We start from the raw sequence: 8,323 nt of genomic DNA, 5'->3' as shown, positions 1-8,323 counted from the left end.
TAGTCAATAAAGCACAGGTAAACATCTTTCTGATATTCTCTGCTTTTAGCCAAGATTAATCAGACATCAGCAATGATATTCCTCATTCCACGGCCTCTTCTGAATCTGGCTTGAACCTCTGGAATTTCTCTGTTAATATATGCTTGCAGCCGTTTCTGTATTACCTTTAGTAAAATTTTACTCACATGGGATATCAAAGAGATTGTCTGATGATTTCCACATTCTGTTGGGATATACTCTTTCACCAAATTTATTCAATCTGTATGCAGAGCAATTAATTTGAGAAGCTGGAATATATGAAGAAGAGTGTGGCATCAGAATTTGAGGAAGATTCCATAAAATAGATATGTAGATGATACAACTTTGCTTGCTGAAAGTGAAGAGAACTTAAATACTGATGAAGATAAAAGACCACAGCCTTCAGTATAGATTGCACCTCAATGTAAAGAAACAAAATCCTCTCTACTGGATCAGTAAATAATATCGTGATAAACAGAGAAAAGATTGAAGTTGTCAAAGACTTCATTTTGCTTGTATCTACTATAAACACTTCTGCACGCAGCATTCAATAAATCAAATGATCTATTGCATTAGGCAAATCTTCTGCACAAGACCTCTTCAAAGTGTTAAAGTGCAAAGTTGTCACTTTGAGGACTAAGGTGCACCTGACCCAAGTGATGGTATTTTAAATCACTTCCTATGCTTGTGGAAGTTGGGCAATCAATAAGGAAGACCACTGAAGAATTGATGCATTTTAGTTATAGTGTTGTAGAAGGCTATTAAAAAGATCATGGATTTCCAGTAGAACAAACCAATCTGTGTTGGATGAAGTACAGCCAAAATGCTCCTTAGAAGCCATGATGGTAAGACTTCATCTCTCATACCTTGGACCTTGTATTAGGAGGGACCAGTCTTTGGAGAAGGAAGTCATGCTTGGTAAAGTAAAGGGTCAGGGAAAAAGAGTAAGCCACCCAATGAGATGAATAGGAACAGTGGCGACAGCAATGGGCTCAATTGTAACAACCATTGTGAGGATGGCACTTTACCAGACAGTGTTTTATTCTGTCATGCATAGGGTCGCTGTAAGTTTAAACCTACTCAGTGACACTCAATAACCACGACAACAGATCCTGACCAAATTATTAATACTGACAATTAAGGACAACTGGTGGGGCATGGTAGGCTCAGTGGACTTTTGAGTGTGCCCTGGGCATCTCAAGTTAAGTCTGTGGACCTTGCAGGTGGGTGGCCTTTTGTTATGCTTTAAATTTTTGGAGAAATGCCAAAAGTACTACCTAAAATTGATATATTACTTTCTCATGATTACAGAGTCAATAAAACTTCTACTTGAATTTCCTCTGCCCTCCCTTCTTCATATTGTGTATACCTAGCATTATCAGACAATTCTGAGTCTACAAACACATGGAATCCAATGAAGTTGAAGTACAGAAACATCTTTATGGTGAGTAAAAGTAAAGGTATACTCCAAGAAAACCTACTGTCTTTGAATTGAATTTGATTTGTAACTACCCTGTAGGACAGTGTAGAACTTTCCATTAGAGTTTTTGAGGTTTTAAATCTTTACAGAAATTTATAGCCACTTTAGACAAAACAGCATGATACCAGTACAATAAGACACACATGGACCAATGAGACAGAATAGAAAACCAAGAAGTAAAACCATCCAGCTGATTTAGGACAAAGGGCTGAAAGACACTAAATGGGAAGAGATAGTCTCTACTATTCGGTACTGGCAAAACTGGATAACATTTACAGAAAACTCAAATAGGACCCATATCTCATACCATATAGAAAAAACTAATCCTAGATGGATAAAAAGGCTTAAATGTAAAACCTTAAACTAGAAAAACCATCAAAGAAAAAGTAAGTACAAACGTAGGACCTGAAATAGATGGTATAAATGCACTGTCAATTACAAATGAAAATATACATATAGTAAACCACAAAGTAGATATCTAGGACCTCCTAAAAATTAGACGTTTATTCTCCTGGTGTGATGTTGTGGGATAATGCAAGGTCGGTCTGAACTGCAGGACCAGTGGTTCAAATTCACTAGCCACTTCTTGGAAACCTTATACAGGGTTGCTATGAGTCAGAACCGACTTGGTGACACTTAAAAACAAAAAATCCTCCTAAAAATTTTTCATCAACAGAGAAAAAAGAGAATACACAGTCTGGGGAAATATTTATGGCACATCAGACAAGTGACTACTTTCAAAAATTTATTGAAATCTTGAACACTTCAATAATGAAAAGACATATAAGCCAATAGAAAAAAATGACTGAGGAAGTAAACAGACATTTCACCAAAGAAGACAGTCAGTTGGCTAATAAACAAGTGAAGAAATGCTCAAGATCATTAGCCATTGGAAAAATGCAAATCAAAACAGCGATGAGATATCATCTCACCCCAACATTAATAGCAAAGTTCACAAAACAGAAAACAACAAATGTGGTGAAGATGTGGAGAGGCTGGAACCCTTGTACAGAGCTGGTGGGAATGTAAAATGGTACAGCCAGGATGGAAAACAGTATGGCGCTCCCTAGAAAAGTTAGAAATAGCAATCTCGTATGATCCAATAGTACCTGTACTTGGTATCTAGCCTAGAAAAATAAGAGCTGTGATATGAATAGAGACATATGCATACCCAAGTTCATTGCAGTACTATTCACAATAGTATAAAAGATGAAATCAACCTAAGTGTCCATTAATGGAAAAATGAATAAACTATGGTGTATACACACAAGTGGGTACAAAGCAATGCTAAAGAATAACAATGAATCTGCAAACCCCCTCTTAACATGAAAGGACTTGGAGGATATTACGCTGAGTAGAATAAGTCAAACACATTAGGACATATATTGTATGAGACCATTACTGTAAAAGGTAAAAACAAGTTTTCATACAAAAATAAAAATATTTTTTTAAAAAAGAGATATCATTTCACACCAGCAATAATAGCAAAAATCAAAAAAGGAGAGGGCAATAAATGCTAACAAGGATGTGGAGAGACTGGGATGTTCCTGAATTGCTGGTGGGATTGCAAAATGGTCCAAACTCTCTGGAAAGCATATGGCGCTTCCTCAGAAAGTTGGAAATAGAAATACCTTATGATCCAGAAACATGAGCCGTAACACGAGTAGATATATGCACACCAATGTTCATAGCAGCACTATTTACAATAGCAAAAAGATGGAGACAGCCTAAATGCCCATCAACCGAAGAATGGATAAACAAACTGTGGTAAATACACACAATGGACAATTATGCTACCTTGAAGAATAACAAGGAAACTGCAAGCCACTGCATAACATGAATGAACCTTGAGGACATTATGTTGAGTGAAATTAGTCAGTCACAAAAGGAGAAATACTGCATAGGACCACTACTATAAAAAAACTAAGAAAAAGAACCCATACTAAAGGGGGCAGGGGATGCAACTCTTTGCTAGTTATTGGGATGTGAGGGGGTAGGGTGAGGGGAGGGAGGGGAAGGTGGAGCACAGGGTAGGGAACAGACACAGGACACAGGATAGTTTGGGCTGGGGATGGGGACAATACACAAGAAGGGGGAGGGGAATGGAAGAACTAGGTGGATGTGAGAATAGTTAAGCAGGTTTGCATGGGCTAAGTTGGACAGAAGTAAATAAGGATGTATGTGCAACCTTGAAACAACAGGTCTCTGGGATACATGGATTGAGTCATGGTTGGAAAGGACAAAAAGGGGAAACAATGTTAAGAAGCTTAGCTATCTTTTGAATCTTCATTTCCCTTGCATACCATTATAAAATAGACACTTTAGGGGGAAAGAAAGGAATATCCAGAAATATCACCATAGAAAGCTTGTAAGTCCATCTTCTGCCTGTAACTGATTGGAATACCTAAAATGGGGCTACAATGTACCCTGTATAGGAGGCTTCCTGTGGAGCCTCCACATTACATAAGACAATAGGGGAAATCCTGAACCCTATCCAGAATCTTCTGAGGTGGGACATTTCCACTTGAAAGGACAAGCAGAGCAGCCTGGAGTGACTAGAAGAACAGAAGATACTTCTTGAAAGAAAGACCGACAGGAAAAATATAAAACAATAATGACAGTCCAACTGACTACTACAAGAACAAGCAAGTTGCTTGTCCAGGAGACATCAAAGCAAGTGGTTGGGTCCCCTCAGGGCAAACCGCCTTCCAAGACTAAGACTCAATGGGAATACACTAGCAGACATGTGCTCTGACTGGTGACCACTTTGGTCACTGATAAGAGGAAGTGAGGGAAAAACAGCAATGAAGCAGCAAGCTAAGCTCTACCTCATTCAATAGACTCCTGTGAACCTGAGTGGAGACTTGGTTGGCCAGCAATGTGGCAAGACCTGGGGACACCTGGGCCCAGAGTCAGTGACATAGCCACAGTAGACTAGAATAGAGAGTGAAGTGTCCAGTGGATAAGAAGTGAGGGTACATGCACAAGAACACCCACACTTGCAGATAATACCCACTTGACCTGGCTTCAATGGCTGGGTGATTAGCATTCAACTAGAAGAAAAAAGAAGAGGAAAAAAAGTAATCTGATATAATTTGATGAACTTGACCTACATTTATGGATGCAGTAGCACAAAAGAGGGAACAGATCTTTACAGCAGGAATCATTCCCACCCCCTCAATACACAGAGTAGACAAGGATGGGCAACTTGGACATTGGCTACCCAAAATAGGGGGCTACAAAGGCAAGAAGTGACTGGCTTACAAGCTTTCAAGGGGTAGCCTAGATCCAGAGGGTGCGGAGGAAGGCAGACTCTCAACTGAGTAGTATCCAATCTGTCTGTGTGGGGCTAATGAAAGGAGATGGGGCTGGCTCTCATGTAGCACAATAGTGAATAATTGCTGTCAGGATTTTCTGTGAGGGTTGGAAATGTAAAGGTAGACATTTTGTATCAAAACAAGGGGAGTGGTTGACTTTGCAGTCCTGGAGTGGAGGTCTCTGGGACCATCAAGCGAGAAGAGTAGAATGTGGGACCCTACCCAGAGAAGCAGTGATGCCAGAGATGGAGTCAGAGAAGATGATCTGGAGAAAGGAATGGCTGGGAACTCTAGACCCAGAGAGGGAGAGGGTTTGCGTGCTTACAACCAGGGGGAAGGTTTGCATGGTATACACTTTGGTTGGTTAATGATGCATGGAAGACATTGTAACCATGGCAACACAACAATATATGATAGGATGAATGTAAAGCTAATGTTCTCCCATGTGAACTGTCACATAATTCACAATAAAACATTTAAAAAAAGAAAAATGTTTTGATAGTTACCAGGAGTTAGTGTACAAAGGCGAGCAAATCAGAAACTAGAGGTAAACATATGCTAACGTGGACGAAGAAGGAGGAAATAAAAACCTTTATGGAAGTATACTTTTACATCTTTCTCCTGGGGAGCAGCTGGTGGGTTTGAAGAACCCACCTTTTGGTTAGCAGTCCAACCAGGGCTCCTTAAAGGCGTAATAACTAATGTCAGTTATCTAGTGTCAAATGAAGAAATGCATATAGATACAGAATTTGAGCTTTGCGACTGATGATCAAGGTAAGACTGAGGAGTTTCCAGGGTAAGAAATACCCAGTGGAGGGTGAATGATTTACACTTAGTGATGTGGCTTGTAGCGTCTTTCAAATTCTATTATGTTCCTGAAGCCCAATTCACCGCCTTTTGGGAATAGCTTCATTAGCAAGAGAAATTTCAAGAGAGATCTGAGACAGTTGAATTAGTTCTCATGGTAAATGGACAAGAGCAAACTGGTTAGGAACTGACTTCATAAATCAAGTACCATTTTATGTAAGGTGTCCTGATGTGAGCACTGCATTCCTAATTGCCAGGTCAGAAACTTAATCCCATCAGCCACTCCTTGGAAATCCCATTCAGGATTGCTATGTGTTGGAACTGACTTGATGGCACTTAACAGCAACTACAGGCAGTTAATTAGACAGGTTCATAGAGAATGTGAGCCCTGAGTGATGCCTTGAAAAATAAAAATATTGGGACATCAAAATCTGGGTTTACAAATAATTGCCACGAGTTTTCAATGAACAGGATGGTCTTAATAACATGCATTTTCTTCTTGTTGGTTTTATTTTTGAGAGGAGATTAATGAAACCCTGTTCTCAATCTTGTCTCCTTGAAATCTCCTGGTTTGCTAACAGGGCATGGAACTACCTGAAGATGAAAAGGCAACTTTGTTATAGACAAATTTGGGATATGCATTATTTAAAATGAGTAGATGTCATATGTGTACTAAGAAATTCTTGTGGAGTTGTAGGGTAAATACTGGGTTGCTAACCACAAGGTCAGTAGTTCAAAACAACTAGCTGCTGCATGGAAGAAAGATGAGGCTTTCTGTTCCCTTAAAGATTTACAACTTCAGAAACTTTATACAGTGTTGCTACGTGCTGGAATTAACTGGATGTCAGTGGATGTAATACTGAAATGAGAAAGATTACTGTGGGCTAGGATTCATCATTTATATTTTCTAGGAGCAAATGGGGAGCTAGGCCAGGTTTTGAAGGAATTGAGAATCAACTTGGCCAAAAAAAGCCCTTGGGTTAGACTCTTAACTTTTTTTTTTTTTTTTTTTTTTTGCAACAGTGCTATTACTCATTGTTTTACTCAGCCCTATGTTGAAAGAGAGTCTGTTCTCATGGGAAAATAGAATTCCTGTAGCTTGAGGCAGTTAAGAGTAATATTGTGACTTGCCAAGTAAAATTTTATATTTTCTTCAATTTAATCTGCTAGTTTTAGAACTGAAGAAAATCCCAGAGGGTAAATAACATGATGTGAGGGTTCATGACGTTGATGACAGTGACCACCGAGCCACCGCTGCTTCACCGACTTTCAAGTGCTCCTTTAGTTCTGGGAATTTGTTGCAATTGACAACTGATGTCTTGTAAGTAACTCTTATACTTGATGGATCAGACTCAGTCTCCCTTCTTACCTCCTACAAAGGATGCTCTGTTCTTTCAATCCAAATGCTCCAATGCGTACTCTAGGTCCTATGTCTGTCTATTGGAATTCTCGACTCAGATCCAATAGACATATTTCCTCTAGTACTGAAAGTGTTCTTTATTACAAAAGTTCCCAGCTGCACAGGCACCTTCATCTGTAGTCTTAGGAAGTGGGACTCCCACAAGACTGTGATCATATTTTCCAAATGGATAATAATATATTATATTGAATAAGATAGATGTTTGCTTTATCGAGTGGTTTCTGAAATCAGAATATTGAGCAACATGTCTTAACCAGGACTTTGTTTGTACTAGGTGAATTGGAAACCAGAAGTATTTGTAAGAAAATCAAGCAAACTTATTTTAAATTTTCTTTATCTAGACATTTGAGTATGTAAATATAAATTCAACATAGGATGTGACAACTGGAAACAATATATTAAAGTAGTCCATTCTTTTATTTTTTAAAAAACTTTTTATTATGAATTGAGTGAAGGATTACAGAGCAGATCATCAGACTTGTGTTTAAAGAATCACACATTTTGTTTCCTTTCAATGCTTGCAATCCCCTCTATGTAACTTCAAGTGTCCCACTTGCTCCCTGTAATACTTGTTTCCATTCCACCCTCCTTCCCAACCCGTCTGAACTTTGTCCTTAGGGAAATGCTGCCCTTTCGCTCTTGAATGGTTGACCATTCCATGATAAACAAACCTTATTAGTGTTGCTGTCCCCCACTACATACCTACCTATTGCTTGTCTGAAAATTGAGCCAAAACATTGACTTCAATTCCACACCTGAAGGGTGACTCAGGGCCATAGTCATGGGTTCCTCCAATAAGGCTGGTCTTTTTTTAATTCCACATTTTCTTCCTTCTAATGTGATTCCTTTCAGAACTAGTGGGTACCTGGGTACCATCTAGTTCTGGTCTCAGGGTCATGGAGACTGATATTCACAAGTTCCATTAGTTCACTGGAATAATGTATTCCAAGCCTCTTCAATTTTTATCAATCTTCTTTCTTCCGCACATGAAGAGACCAATAATTGCACCTTAGATGTCCACTCATGAGCTTTATGGTCCCAGTTACACTCACAAAAATAATTCCAATCTATTCTTGAGCAAAAGTTTTGACACTATTAATTATTTTAAAAATTAAGAGTATTTTCTTAATCCCAGTCCTGGTGTGGCACTGCAGGTTAATGCGCTGGACTGGGAAGTAGGTTTGAACTGCAAGGTCGGCAGTTCAAGTTTACCAGCTGCTCCTTAGAAACTCTACTATGGATCAGAACTGACTCTTTGATACAACAACAACATATATATAT

Source organism: Chrysochloris asiatica, unplaced genomic scaffold (genome assembly GCF_000296735.1).
Source record: "Chrysochloris asiatica unplaced genomic scaffold, ChrAsi1.0 scaffold00021, whole genome shotgun sequence".
Taxonomy (NCBI): domain Eukaryota; kingdom Metazoa; phylum Chordata; class Mammalia; order Afrosoricida; family Chrysochloridae; genus Chrysochloris; species Chrysochloris asiatica.
This window is presented reverse-complemented; position numbering follows the sequence as displayed.